Source organism: Amblyraja radiata, chromosome 7, assembly GCF_010909765.2.
Source record: "Amblyraja radiata isolate CabotCenter1 chromosome 7, sAmbRad1.1.pri, whole genome shotgun sequence".
Lineage (NCBI taxonomy): Eukaryota > Metazoa > Chordata > Chondrichthyes > Rajiformes > Rajidae > Amblyraja > Amblyraja radiata.
This window is the reverse complement of record NC_045962.1, coordinates 39200336-39216484: the sequence shown is the minus strand read 5'-3', so window position 1 is coordinate 39216484 and position 16149 is coordinate 39200336. Positions and strand designations below refer to the sequence as shown.

General features: G+C 42.8%; 1 protein-coding gene across 1 annotated transcript in view; it reads right to left on the bottom strand.

Annotated features, from left to right (window-relative positions):
- The window catches only part of bmpr2 (bone morphogenetic protein receptor type 2), a 180420-nt gene that overhangs the window by 141127 nt on the left and 23144 nt on the right, over nucleotides 1–16149 (bottom strand). The window lies entirely within an intron of this gene.

Sequence of the window (16149 nt, the reverse complement as noted above, 5' to 3'; positions counted from 1 at the left end):
AAATCAAAATTGAATGTGTGTAAAAGCTGTTTAAAATCATCTCTCACATAAACAACCTGCACATAAGCTTACTGTTTACTCGATATTGAAATTGAACTCCAAACCAAGTGATCTGCAATGCTCAGCTTTGAATTCTAGCCAAATGGAAAGGATTTCTTATGCAATTGTGATCTGCTTCCCAAACTTCAATTTCAAAATGGTGTGCATTTGTACTCTGTCAGAAGACAAGTGTTCAAGTACAGCAAAATAGCCTGGGCTTCTCCTGTATCTGTATTATAGTCTCAAAATGCAGGTAAATGCCCTTGGTGAGTACAGCTGCTGCTGTATGGCAGCATCATGCAGCATAGAAACATGCCCAGTTGCTCACCTTGTCCATGCCAACCATCAAGTGCCTAACTATACTATTCCCATTTACCAGAACCTTCACTGAAGCCGTATACCCTTAGTAAAAGGCCATTCTCACGTTGCGAGTTGACACAAGAGGTAACCCGAGTTAAACCTCGTGGTAATAACGTACGATTAGCGTACGGCATTCGTCGACGTAACGTAGTGCATCGTGGCGCTAACGGCAGGTACTCGTGTAACTTGTCGACTCTTGTCTTTGTCATGTTTGAAATTTTCCACGAGTCAATTTTACTCTTGTGGTTAAGAATTGAAACATTTTAACTCGTTGTAATAATGTAGTGGCCCGTGCGTTTACCTTAGTGTATCGTGAGTCTACCGTGGGAACTCTTTAACTCAGCGGGCAGGCAGCAGCAGATTGTGGATCCCTTCAGTTTCTCAGCGACAATCACCTGCCATAACGCGAGAGAAATTATGCACTGTTGTAGGTCTTCTTTGCACGTCGGTGTTTCTGTTTTTCTCCACTCATTGTTGGCCCTATCTGTCACCACCCCCACCTACACCCCTCAGCTTCCCGGCCATGTGTGTGACCCCTTCGCCTCCCCAGCTCCCCGCCCATTGCACCGGCGCGGGGGCTTTGCACTGTCTTCAAGTCGGCGATGCCAACATGTCGATGCCAGTCGCCCTGGGGAAGTCGCTCCCTTAAGTTTCCCAGGGGGTCGGGACGGGGCTGGAGTTGGGAGGGAAAGGTGGTGGTGGTGGGGGGGGGGGGGGGGTTAGGTGAGCAGGAGAGTGGGGTTGTTTGCAGTTGCAGAGGAGGGGGCAAGGGCGGTACAGTTCCCAGTCTCAGCTCCTGTCCAGGGGGGTGGCCGGAGACGACAGGACCAACGGGACACCGACCCCCAGGCCCACCAGGCCCACTGCAAGCACGGAGATCCCAGAGACCCACAACCAGCAGCAACTCCAGCCCAGCCCCGCTCCAACTCCAGAGGAACACGCTCCCCATAGGGGCAAAAGCTGATGGTGTGCAAGGTACGTCTTGTTCTTGGGGTGGCAGATGAGGGGGCGCAGCTCGGGGTGTGGGTGAACTGTCATTTGTCGCCGTAGCGGCCCATCGGGGAGCGGATTCCTCTGGAGTTGGAGCGGGGCTGGGCTGGAGTTGCTGTTGGCTGTTGGCCTCTGGGTTCTCCGTGCTTGCAGTGGGCCTGGTGGGCTTGGGGGTCGGTGTCCCGTTGGTCCTGACGTCTCCGGCCACCCCCCTGGACAGGAGCTGAGACTGGGAACTGTACCGCCCTTGCCCCCTCCCTCTGCAACTGCAAACAACCCCACTCTCCTGCTCGCCTAACCCACCCATCCCTCCCCCCCCACCCCCTTTCCCTCCCAACTCCAGTCCCGTCCCGACCCCCTGGGAAAGTGAAGGGGGCGACTGCCCCGGTGCGACTGGCATCGACCTGCTGGCATCGTCGACGTGAAGACAGTGCAAAGCCCCCGCGCCGGTGCAATGGGCGGGGAGCTGGAGAGGGGAGGGAAGGGGTCACACACATGGCCGAGAAGCAGAGGGGTGTAGTTGGGGGTGGTGATAGATAGGGCCAACAATGAGTGGAGAAAGACAGAAACACCGACGTGCAAAGGAGACCTACAACAGTGCATGATCTCTCTCGCGTAATGGCAGGTGATTGTCGCCTGCCCGCTGTTTCTGACGCTAAAGCCTTGGGATCGTTGCCCTTCGTGTTGGCGTGGAGGGGGAGGGGGGTATTGTGCTGTTTGGTCACCCCCTGCTATCCCAGGGACAGGGAGACACAGCGGCTTTTGAGACTGGTGGGCAATCGCTTCCAAAGTTCTGCCCACACAATCAGTACACCTATCCTACACTTGTCTCCCGCACTAAGATCACCCCGCAGAGAATGATCCCAGCCTAACCCAAGAGCCATGTCACCCCAGACAGATTAATTACGCCCCCCCCCCCCCCAACCTCTCTCCATCTCAACTCACGCCTGGGCACCGAAGCAACTCAGGAGGCGAACCCTGAGCTCCGTCTCACAACAATCTGATGTGCACATCCGTCCACATTCAAAGATTTAATCTCCCGTCTCCCCGCAGTGTGTAGACATGGCAGTAAATTCAATTAAAATATATCAAACCTGTGTGTTTCAAACAAATCATAAGTATAATTATAATACAGGAAATTAGAAATGCGTGCGACAAAGGCAAAACAGTTATAATGGGTGACTTCAATCTACATATAGATTGGGTGAATCAAATTGGCAGGGGTGCTGAGGAAGAGGATTTCTTGGAATGTATGCGGGATAGTTATCTAAATCAACATGTAGAGGAACCAACGAGAGAGCAGGCTATTTTAGACTGGGTATTGAGTAATGAGGAAGGTTAGTTAGCAGTCTTGTTGTACGTGCCCCCTTGGGCAAGAGTGACCATAATATGGTTGAGTTCTTCATTAGGATGGAGAGTGACATTGTTAATTCAGAAACAATGGTTCTGAACTTAAAGAAAGGTAACTTTGAGGGTATGAGACGTGAATTGGCCAAGATTGACTGGCAATTAATTCTAAAAGGGTTGACGGTGGATATGCAATGGAAGACATTTAAAGACTGCATGGATGAACTGCAAAAATTGTTCATCCCAGTTTGGCAAAAGAATAAATCAGGGAAGGTACTGCATCCGTGGATAACAAGGGAAATCAGGGATAGTATCAAAGCGAAGGATGATGCGTACAAATTAGCCAGAAAAAGCAGCATACCAGAGGACTGGGAGAAATTCAGAGACCAGCAGAGGAGGACAAAGGGCTTAATTAGGAAAGGGAAAATAGATTATGAAAGAAAACTGGCAGGGAACATAAAAACTGACTGCAAAAGTTTTTATAGATATGTGAAAAGAAAGAGATTAGTTAAAACAAATGTAGGTCCCTTGCAGTCAGAAACAGGTGAGTTGATCATGGGGAACAAGGATATGGTGGACCAATTGAATAACTACTTTGGTTCCGTCTTCACTAAGGAAGACATAAATAATCTGCCGGAAATAGCAGGGGACCGCGGGTCAAAGGAGTTGGAGGAATTGAGTGAAATCCAGGTTAGCCGGGAAGTGGTGTTGGGTAAATTGAATGGATTAAAGGCCGATAAATCCCCAGGGCCAGATAGGCTGCATCCCAGAGTACTTAAGGAAGTAGCTCCAGAAATAGTGGATGCATTAGTAATAATCTTTCAAAACTCTTTAGATTCTGGAGTAGTTCCTGAGGATTGGCGGGTAGCAAACGTAACCCCACTTTTTAAGAAGGGAGGGAGAGAGTAAACGGGGAATTACAGACCAGTTAGTATAACATCGGTAGTGGGGAAACTGCTAGAGTCAGTTATTAAAGATGGGATAGCAGCACATTTGGAAAGTGGTGAAATCATTGGACAAAGTCAGCATGGATTTACAAAAGGTAAATCATGTCTGACGAATCTTATAGAATTTTTCGAGGATGTAACTAGTAGCGTGGATAGGGGAGAACCAGTGGATGTGGTGTATCTGGACTTCCAGAAGGCTTTCGACAAGGTCCCACATAAGAGATTAGTATACAAACTTAAAGCACACGGCATTGGGGGTTCAGTATTGATGTGGATAGAGAACTGGCTGGCAAACAGGAAGCAAAGAGTAGGAGTAAACGGGTCTTTTTCACAATGGCAGGCAGTGACTAGTGGGGTACCGCAAGGCTCAGTGCTGGGACCCCAGCTATTTACAATATATATTAATGATCTGGATGAGGGAATTGAAGGCAATATCTCCACGTTTGCGGATGACACTAAGCTGGGGGGCAGTGTTAGCTGTGAGGAGGATGCTAGGAGACTGCAAGGTGACTTGGATAGGCTGGGTGAGTGGGCAAATGTTTGGCAGATGCAGTATAATGTGGATAAATGTGAGGTTATCCATTTTGGTGGCAAAAACAGGAAAGCAGACTATTATCTAAATGGTGGCCGACTAGGAAAAGGGGAGATGCAGCGAGACCTGGGTGTCATGGTACACCAGTCATTGAAAGTAGGCATGCAGGTGCAGCAGGCAGTGAAGAAAGCGAATGGTATGTTAGCTTTCATAGCAAAAGGATTTGAGTATAGGAGCAGGGAGGTTCTACTGCAGTAGTACAGGGTCTTGGTGAGACCACACCTGGAGTATCGCGTACAGTTTTGGTCTCCAAATCTGAGGAAGGACATTATTGCCATAGAGGGAGTGCAGAGAAGGTTCACCAGACTGATTCCTGGGATGTCAGGACTGTCTTATGAAGAAAGACTGGATAGACTTGGTTTATACTCTCTAGAATTTAGGAGATTGAGAGGGGATCTTATAGAAACTTACAAAATTCTTAAGGGGTTGGACAGGCTAGATGCAGGAAGATTGCTTCCGATGTTGGGGAAGTCCAGGACAAGGGGTCACAGCTTAAGGATAAGGGGGAAATCCTTTAAAACCGAGATGAGAAGAACTTTTTTCACACAGAGTGGTGAATCTCTGGAACTCTCTGCCACAGAGGGTAGTCAAGGCCAGTTCATTGGCTATATTTAAGAGGGAGTTAGATTAGATTAGAAGGCAGGTACGGGATACTGAGTTGGATGATCAGCCATGATCATATTGAATGGCGGTGCAGGTTCGAAGGGCCGAATGGCCTACTCCTGCACCTAATTTCTATGTTTCTATGTTTCTATAACTGCTCTGGCACTGGATGGTGCGCATTTTCCCTTTGTAGGTCACATCAATAGATGCGGCCGCTATGAATTATAACTTTAAAACAATGCCACATGATTTAACACTGTTGCTTATTAAAACATAACACTGTTGCTTATTAAAACAAACCTTCAATCAGGATTGGCTCAAGAGTAACTCGGGAGACGAACGGAACATCGCAGAAATGACAAGTAAACGGCAAACTTGTCATACCCGTGGGAACTCGGTTAAACTCTTGATCATACACTTGCAATCTCGTACACAACCACGAGTCTTTCACTCGGGATACCTCTTGTCTCAACTCGCAACGTGAGAATGGCCTATAAAAGTCAGGTGCTAGTCTAGACACCTTATCTCCCCCGTCACCACTCCCTCAGGCAGTGTGGTCCAGATTCCAATCACATTCTGGGTCAAAAAGTGTTTTCCAACAATATACTCTTAACCTTCTGCCTCTTAGCGTAAACATATACCCTTTCATTTTAGACACCTCTGATATTGGAGAGATAAAAATCCTTCTATCCTATCCATATCCCTCATAATTAGTTGCAGGTGAAGAAACTGAAGTAGAAGGATCTGGTACAGAAAGTCATGTAGCCGCCTCTCATAACACAAATCCTCCAACCTGGTAACATCCTCGTAAATATTTGTTGCGCCCTTCCAGTTTCCCATAGCAAAATTACAGCAATTGGATACAGTATTCCAAATGTGCCCTCACCAATGCCATATATAACGGTAACATGCCAGAACACTAGCAAATTTCCCTGCCAGAATATTGGTTCCCCATTCAATTCAGGTACAACCCATCCCTCTTGTACAGGTCACCTCTGCCCTTAGAAGAATCCCACAGGTCCAAAAAGGGGGAATCCTTGCCCTCTGCATCAGCTCCTCGACCACACATTCATCCGCCCCAACCTCATATTCCTACTCTCACAAGCACATGGCACCAGACGTAATACAGAGATTACTACCAATGAAATCCTGCTTTTAAAACTCCTTCCTAACTCCCTATATTCAATCTGCAGGACCTCGTCTCTTTTTCTACAAGTTGTTGGCAACAAAGTGCACAATGGCTGCTCAACTTCCCCCTTAAAAATGTCTACAACAGCTCACTGTACTCTCAACCATACTTATCTGCAAGGTTGATTTTACAAGTTGCACACTGACTTTTCCTTAAACTGCATCTACATACTATATACCCTTGTGTTCTCGATAAGGAATGCATGGCAATGAACTTTCACCATATCAATTTCCTCTCTCAACATCTCACCAAGATGGACACAGAAATATATGGCTAGATTTATGGAGTTGTAAACCATAGAAAAGGGCCTTCAGCCCACTGTGTAATATTGACCGACATACCTATCTATACTAATCCCAAATGTCTCCATGATTTCCATATCCTGCTCATTCAAGTACCTGTTCTGATGTTCTTAATTTTGTACTATTCCTGTCCCCATCACCTCCTTTAGGCAGCTTATTCCAGATCCCAACTTCTGTGGCGGGAATTCACCCCTCAGATCTTCTTCAAACTTCCTCCCCCTCATCTTAAACCTATACCCTCTAGTTTTAGGCATATCTGCTAAGGGAAACAGACACTGGTTATCCTCTCTATCAATAGCTCTCATACTTTTACATACCTCTTTGATGTCACCTCTCAGTTTCCTTTGCTCAAGATAAAACAGACCGAGCCTAACCATTAAACTGCTTATAACTCAAGTGGTCTGATCCAGAAAAAAACAAACTGTGAATCTTTTCTATATCATAACTAGCTTAATCTGATCTTTCCTATATTTTTTAATGTATAACATTTAAATTTGAAACTAAAAAAAATTCAGTCCCTCGACTCAAAGGAAAGCATCCCAAACACCTATCAGTATAAATAATTTTGATTATTCACAATTCTTGGAGACTCACACCTTGCCATACATACACAATAGAACTGTTTTTTTATTGGCAAGTTCTGGCCTGAGGCAGTTCTCCCTACAATAGTTAAACATATACAAAGCAAGACTTTAGATAAACACTTGTAGTTTCTAATCTTTGTAGATTTAAAACGTCCCATTCCTGCTTATCTTCTAAATGTTTGGTATTCAAATAAATTCAAGCAAGTTCAGAGGGGTGGTGGGCCAAAGGTGGTAGTTAAGAGAATGATGTGGGAAGAAGGTAAACCTCAGCCATGATGCTGCAGAGTAGCAAGGTAGATGAGGGAGGAAGACTGGTCTTTCCTCCCTTCTAGGAGGGTAAGCAGGGGGAGTGTGGAGGAGGATGGACACATAGGTGCAAGAAAAACTAGATTAGATGAGGAGAAAGAAGGGTGTGTTAAGATATAATCATTTGCACAATAGGATAGTTGAAATACATAATTATTAGCTACAGATTTCCTCAGAGGTTTCAACAAAACCAACAACAAATTTCACTCCCATGCCTCCTTTTAATGGTTCATCACTGCACTTAAGGTATCTCTGCGATCACACCATATCCATGCTGATTAATGTCCCAAACAAAGACCAACATTACTATTCTTCCTAATACTATGCCTTACGTATTCAGGTAAACCGTACGTACTTCAATGCCTTTCTGAGCCATGGTGATACCTATTCCAATGTTACTTCATAGTGATAATTTTATTTTATTTTTTAAATAACTATTTGTTGAGTGAATCAAACGTACTCACGGATCTGGTACAAGAGTATTTATCGAGTAACGCGTACAACACACAACAGCATGTTACTTCTACGGTATAGCAGCACTGACTGGCAGCACGTCGGGTTACGATAATATGAATAGTGTGCTAGTAGGCGGAGCTTATAATAATAAAGCATTAGATTGGTTAGTAACCAATCTACACTATTGCTGACAATAATTTCATTACATGGTGTATGAATATTTCACCTAACCATATTTTCAACTACCAGCTAGGTGCTAGAAATATTCAGATAATGGGAAGAGAATCAAATCAAGGCTCTCCAAGTTATAGCATGGAATCAGTTCAGAAATTTTCACTTTCATCTCAATAGAAAAACACTTGAAGGAAAAGTATTTTCAGGGTTAGAGACAGGACTGATGGATTGTTATGCCAAGAGTACATGACATAATGGGCCTAATGATTTCCTCCTGTGCTGCAACAACCCTATGATTCTACATTATATATTAATAATCATACAAAGCTTCCAAGTCAGCATATCAAGTACTACCACTAAGTCTTCCACTAACATCTCCATGGGGTCTCCGCATGAAGTTAGTAACAGTGCAGTTGTCAAAGCCTAATGTCCTTAGCAGAGCTTGTATGGAAATGGTAACCATAATAAATAGTTGTGATGCAAAATAACAATGACAGTTTCTAGTTTAATTTTAATTGATTAGTCCTTCCTTTCACCAACATTGTGATAACACTATCCACCAGTGATAAGTAGGTGATAACAGTAATACATTTAGCAATTCTAAGAGTATATTTCCATTGTCTGGATCCCTCTGGGAAATTCAAAGGAATCACAGAAACAAAGCAGAGTATGGCAAATTGAAATTCAAAAAACCCATTCAGCTAACTGATCTTAAACCAGAATCAGGATAGAGTTGACCTTGTTTCATGTCCATAAGTAATAGGAGCAGAATTGGCCCATCGAGTCTACTCTACTATTCAAACTTATCTTTCCTCTTAACCCCGTTCTCCTGCCTTCTCCTCATAACCTTTGACACCCATATTAATCAAGAACGTATCAATCTCCACTTTAATAATACTTAAAAACTTGGCCTTCTCAGCCATCTGTGGCAATGAATTCCCAGATTCACCACCTTAATTTCTCCTCATTGCCTTTCTAAAGGTACGTCCTTTTAATCTGAGGCTGTGTCCTCTGGTCCTAGACTCTCCCATTACTAGAAACATCCTTATCTCCCCCTTCACCCTTGAAATCTTTAACTGACACCACCCCCAATTTCCCCGGGCTCAAGAACCTTCTGTCATTTCTTCCAGGTTTCCAATATCCAGTGCTCCTTTACATAAACCTTCAGACTGGCAACCTCTAATTTTACATTAAGGCTCCTTGTTCTGGACTTCCACAAGAGAAAATATTTTCTAACTAACCAACGTATCAAATCCTTTAATTATCTATAATACGTCAATTAATCCATCCCATTATTTATCATAGTCAAAGGGAATACGAACTAGTTTGTGAGGTTGACCAGTGTGTCATGGAAGGGGTGAGCTGTATTGTCCAGGATGTTCTGCAGTTTGAAGAGCATCCTCCTCTCCAAGACCACCTCCCATGAATCCAACTCTGCCCCCAGGACGGAGCCAGCCTTCCTGAAGTGTTTATTGATCCTATTGCATCCGTGGCCTTCACCCTGCTGTCCCAGCACACGGCAGCGAAGAAGATGGCACTGGCTACCACCGATAGGTAGAACATCTGCAGCATCTTACTGCAGATGTTGAAGTAGTGGAGCCTTCTCAAAATGTACACCCGGCTCCGTTCCCTCTTGTTAGGGCCACAGCGTTCCTGGACCAGTCCAGTTTACTGTCCAGGTACACTCCAAGGTATTTGTACTCCCTGGTAAATTGCACATCCACACCATTGATGGAGACAGGGGACAGGGGAGTTCCTCTCCTCCAAAAGTCCACCACTCAACAGAGTTGTTGACTACATCTCTGTATTCAGCTTCCCTCCCTCACTGATGCAGCCCACAATTGCAGAGTCATCTGAATACTACTGCAGGTGGCAGGCGATGGAGTTATATCTGAAGTCTGAGGTGTAGATGGTAAACAGGAAGGGAGAGAGGGCCGTCCCCTGTGGGGCCCCTGCGTTGGTCACCACCATTTCCGAGACACAGTTCTGTAGCCTGACATATTGTGGTCGTCCAGTCAGGTAGTTGGTGATCCAGGACACCAATGGAGCATCCGCCCGCATCTTTATCAGTTTGCACACTCTGCACAACTGGCTGGCACACGCCTTTAGTACCCTAGGGCTGACACTATCGGGACCCGTGGCTTTGCCTGGCTGGAGTCTGCTCAGACTTGACTTGAATAAAATCTACCATTTTATTCCCGGTATCACTCTGCTGATTCTGCCTTTCAACCTGTCACAGGCAAATATACTGTCATTTTTGGAGTGCATTACAGGGCTGTGGAGTCGATACCCAAAACACCCGACTCCCACTCCTTAATTTCTTGTGTATCCGACTCCGACCCCAACCCCTAGGTATAATAATTCTAAATCTGCTATGATGACAAATCACAAGATGGCATTTCATAGGAACTACAGTGCATTCAGAAAATATTCAGACCCCTTCACTTTTCCCACATTTTGTTACATTACAGCTTTATTTTAAAATGGATTACATTTCTTTTTTTTTAATCATCAATCTACACATAATACTCCAGAATGAAGAAGAAAAAAAGTTTAGAAATTTTTTCAAAGTAATTAAAAAGAAATAACTGAAATATCAAATTTACGTAAGTATTCAGACCCTTTGCTATGACACTCAAAATTGAGCTTAGGTTCATTCTGTTTCCATTGATTATCCTTGAGATGTTTCTACAACTTGATTTGGAGTCCACCAGTGGTAAATTAAATTGATTGTACATGATTTGGAAACGCACACACCTGTCTATATAAGGTCCCACAGCTGACAGTGCATGTCAGAGCAAAAACCAAGCCATGAAGACAAAATAATTGTCCGTAGACCTCCAAGACAGATCTGGGGAGGGGTATAGAGCTATTTCAGCAGCATTGAAGGTCCCGAAGAGCATAGTGCCTCCGTCATTCTTAAATGGAAGAACTTTGGAACCACCAGGACTCTTCATAGAGCTGGCCGCCCGGCCAAACTGAGCAATCGGTTGAGAAGGGCCTTGGTCAGGGAGGTGACCAAGAACCCGATGGTCACTCTGACAGAGCTCCAGAGTTCCTCTGTGGAGATGGGAGAACCTTCCAGAAGGACAACTATATCTGCAGCACTCCACCAATCAGGCCTTTATGGTAGTGGCCAGATGGAAGCCACTCCTCAATAAAAGGCACATGACAGCCCGCGTGGAGTTTGCCAAAAGGCATGAGAAACAAGATTCTCTGGTCTGATGAAACCAAGATTTGACTCTTTGGCCTGAATGCCAAGCGTCACATCTGGAGGAAAGCAGGCACCGCTCATCACCTGGCCAATACCATACCATCATGCTGTGGGGATGTTTTTCAGCAGAAGGAACTGGGAGACTAGTCAGGATCAAGGGAAAGATGAACGGAGCAAAGTACGGAGAGATCCTTGATGAAATACTTATGTAAAAGTAATATTTCAGTTATTTCTTTTTAATTACTTTGCAAAAATTTCTAAACACCTGTTTTCACTTTTTTATTCTGGGGTATTGTGTGTAGATTGATTATTTAAAAAAATGATTTTAATCCATTTTAGAATAAGGCTGTAACATAACAAAATGTGGAAAAAGTGTAGGGTTCGGAATACTTTCTGAATGCACTGTACATGAATCATCAGGCTACCTTTTAAACCCATGTCCTTAAAGTTTTGAGTCTAATGGTTGTAGCTATGCTATTGTGGCTTTTTTATTGTTTATTCTTGAACAAAAACATAATTCATTATTCTAAAAGGAAAAAAAAACATATAGAACAATGACAAAATTAAAATTCCATTGAATTAAATAAATTATAAAAGCATTACTCAAATGTATTAAACTAAGGCTGCAGGTATGAGCTAAATGGCTAAATTATGACAAAAAAAGTCTCAAGTGCAACAGAAATTAAAACAAAATGCATAGGTAGTTAAGTTTGCTATAAAAGTACATACCTAAAATGTATTAATAACTTGTCCTTAGGAACAGAACTGCTTCTGCCAGATCCTCTTTCATGGAAGCCCTTAAATCTGATTTAATTATTTTCAGTGCAGAGAACAGTTTCTCCACGCTGACCTGAGTGGGTGGTATGGCTGTTACTATCATAGCTGCACATTTTACTATTTCTGGATAAGCAGGGATGACTTATTGTACTGTAAGTTTAGATGATCATATTTCTCTACTTATTTTAAACCACTAAGAAAATCTTGCTTAAATTCAATTAGTTTATCAAAAGGCTGCCTTTGCACGTTTAAACGGGAACGCTTTGCTCTCTGTTCAATTTTATCTAAATATTCTGCAAAATCTGACCATCTTTTGAAGAGGATGAGAAGGATTTGGTACTCCAATCTTCATTTTGTGGTTCTGACTTTTCAGGTAGTAGCCCTTTTATCCAAACTGCAACATCACAGAGGGCCTCCTTTGCTTTAGCAATTTGATCTTCGTTTTCTGATACTCTCCCATGCCAGGGAAACCCCTAGTTTCTTAGCCATTTCTCTCGGGTGGAAATAAAGTGTGCGGTATGTTTAAAATGCAGGATGTTTTCCGATTTACGTAGTCTCTGAAATTCATTTTGAGGTCGGAGTCGGGACTTTTTTACCGACTCCGACTCCAGCAGCACCAAAATTGTTCCCACTCCGACTCCACAGCCCTGGTGTATTATAAAGCCAAATGCAAGACTCTTGCTGCCATTTAACCAGAATTCATTACAATTGTAGCATAGCTTTAATCCTTCAAACACAAATTCATTTACATGTGTTTTTCCAATTTAGAGAACAAGTTAACCACTCACCAATTGTTGTAATCTTCGAGGAGATGTACTTCAATTCAGAATCTTAATAATAATGGTTAATGTTACAATTTGAGAATAAAAGTTTTTATTCCCCTACATATTTTCTTAGCGTCACAACTATGCTGGTTAATGACATAACTCACAGAGGTTTACATTCTACATTGATGACATTGGGATTAAAAAATTCCATCCATCCCCAAATTAAAGAAACATTCTGAACACACGTTTAAGACCCAGTCATTATTCCACAGTAATGATTAAACCAGCATATTTGTGAGATGGAGCAATCATCTCTTGTAATAAACAACACAAACAAAATGTCCTCACACACGCCTTCATACCTTGCATCTTCACATCAACAGGCCAAGTTTCAATATTCTTGCATCTCATCCATTCAATAGCCAGGGAACAAGAGACTAAAACAATGGGTGACTAATTTATTCAAAATAAATTATGGAATATCGTATTCACAAATTGGTCAATACACCCACCAGTGTTGTTACTGGAATTTCAATAACGTATTTTTGATTGTGAACAATTATGGTAGTCAACGAGCTAACAAACATATGAACAACAATTAGATGCAAGTTGTGTATAAATAAAATGTTGTGAACTCTGAAGGAAAATCAAAAAACCGTAGATGCTGGAAATCTAACATAAAGGTAGATGAATATAATACGCACCATATTCACAAAGGTCATGATGGCAACAATGGGAGAAACTCAAGTGGGTGACTCAAAAGGATTCCTCACAAAATTAAAGAGCAAGACTCATCTTTTTCATATTTAATCCATCTAAAAACATTACCATTTGAGTTCAATCACCTCAGTGCTCATATTGAGCATTTTCCTCCAAAATAATTTTAGGTGGCACAGTGGCACAGAGGTAGAGTTGCTACCTTACAGCACCAGAGACCCAGGTTCGATCCTGTCTACAGATGCTGTCTGTATGGAGTTTGTACGTTCTCCCTGTGAGTGCATGAGTTTTCTGCGGATGCTCCGGCTTGATCCCACACTGCAAAGACGTACAGGTTTGTAGGTTAATTGTCTTCAGTAAAATTGTAAATTTTTCCTAGTGTGTAGGATAGTGCTAGTGTACGGGGGTTGGTGGTACGAAGGGCCCGTTTCCGCGCTATGTCTCCAAAATAAATTAAATTAAAAATCATTACCAACAGCAGAAATTCCTGAATGGTTATATTGCCCTACATTCAGGAAATGTTATCTCCTGTTCATGCTGAACATTCCTGCATCCTCATTAAACCACATCTGGATTTCAGTTCAAACCCATTGGAATGTGTTATCCTGTTACCTATTAACAATTGATACCAAAATTCAGTTACATCCTTTAGCATGAGATATTCCACCCACACAACGGTCCCCAGGAAAATAAAGAAATTTTGATGTTATCTGCTAACCATTAAAATATTTAAGGCAACATAAGACATGTCTTATTCAATACTACACCACATCTCAATGTCAAAAATCAAACTGAAGTACAACATGCATTTTTTTGTTAAGCATTTTGACAGAGAATGCAAAAGAAAAGCAAAATGGATACAAGAAGCTATTTGATGATTATGCGATAATGATGTTGAATACAGGAGTCACAGTGGGTCAAACATGTCCTTCATTCATCTAAGGAGCTTAAGCTTGAACAGAAATTAGAACGATTAGAGATTCTGCAAGAAGGAACTGCATATGCTGGTTTACACCGAAGATAGACACAAAATGCTGGAGTAACTCAGCAGGTCAAGCAGTATCTCTGTAGAAAAGGAATAGGTCACGATTCGGCTCGAGACCCTTCATTAGACTGGGCCTTTTCTTTCCTTATCTCGCTGCAAAGCTCTATATACAATAGATTTATCACAACCTAGTTGGAAAATACAATTTAGTTCACATGCATCACAAATACAGTTGAGCTATTATTTTGAGTTACACCACAGTTGACAGCTTCTGAAGCTGACAGAGTCTAGAGGGGAAAATGTGTTTCCCCTCTACACAACTAGCAGATGAGCAGGTCCATGGGCTATTAGAATTGGACACAATACACTTAAATATTGATACAAATTGGTGGAGCAAAGACAATTAAAATGATAAAAGATTCATAATTTTGGATGAAAGTAGTTAGGATGGTGTTTTATTCATAAAGTAGATGAAGTAAAAAACTAAAATCAAAATTAATAAGAGACTGTCTATGCTGTATGACTCAGCCACTGGACTAGGTCTTTACCTTATACCTATCCGATTCAGTCAAGAGTGACAATAGACAATAGGTGCAGGAGTAGGTCATTCGGCCCTTTCAGCCAGCTTCATTCACTGTGATCATGGCTGATCATCCTCAATTAGTACCCCATTCCTGCCTTCATCCCATATCCCTTGACTCCGCTATGTTTAAAAGCTCTGTCTAACTCCCTCTTGAAAGCATCCAGAGAATTGGCCACTGCCTTCCGAGGCAGAGAATTCCACAGATTCACAACTCTCTGGGTGAAAGTTTTTCCTCATCTCCATTCTTAATGGCCTACGCCTTATTCTTAAACTGTGGTCCCTGGTTCTGGACTCTCCAAACATCGGGAACATGTTTCCTGCCTCTAGAGTGTCCAATCCCTTAATAATCTTATATGTTTCAATAAGATTCCCTCTCATCCTTCTAAATTCCAGTGTATACAAGCCCAGTCGCTCCATTCTTTCAACATATGACAGTCCCACCTTCCTGGGAATTAACCTTGTGAAACTACGCTGCACTCCCACAATAGCAAGAATGTCCTTCCTCAAATTTGGAGACCAAAACTTCACACAATACTCCAGGTGTGGCCTCACTGGGGCCCTGTACAATAGCAGAAGGACCTCTTTGCTCCTATACACCTCTTATTATGAAGGCCAACATGCCATTAGCTTTCTTCACTGCCTGCTGTATCTGCATGCTTACTTTCAGTGACTGATGAACAAGGACACCCAGATCTCATTGTACTTCCCCTTTTCCTAACTTGACATCATTCAGATAATAATCTGCCTTCCTGTTCTTGCCACCAAAGTGGATAACCTCACATTTATCCACATTAAACTGTATATGCCATGCATCTGCCCACTCACTCAACCTGTCCAAGTCATCCTGCATCCTCATAGCATCCTCCTCACAGTTCACACTGCCACCCAGCTTTGTGTCATCTGCAAATTTGCTAATGTTACTTTTAATCCGTTCATCTAAATCATGAATGTATATTGTAAATAGCTGCGGTCCCAGCAGCGAGCCTTGTGGTCCCACACTAGTCACTGCCTGCCATTCTGAAAGGGACCCGTTAATCCCATCTCTTTGTTTCCGGTCTGCCAACCAATTTTCAATCCATGTCAGCACCCTACCCCCAATACCATGTGCTCTAATTTTGCCCACTAATCTCCTATGTGGGACCTTATCAAAGGCTTTCTGAAAGTCCCGGTACACTACATCCACTGGCTCTCCCTTGTCCATTTTCCTAGTTACATCC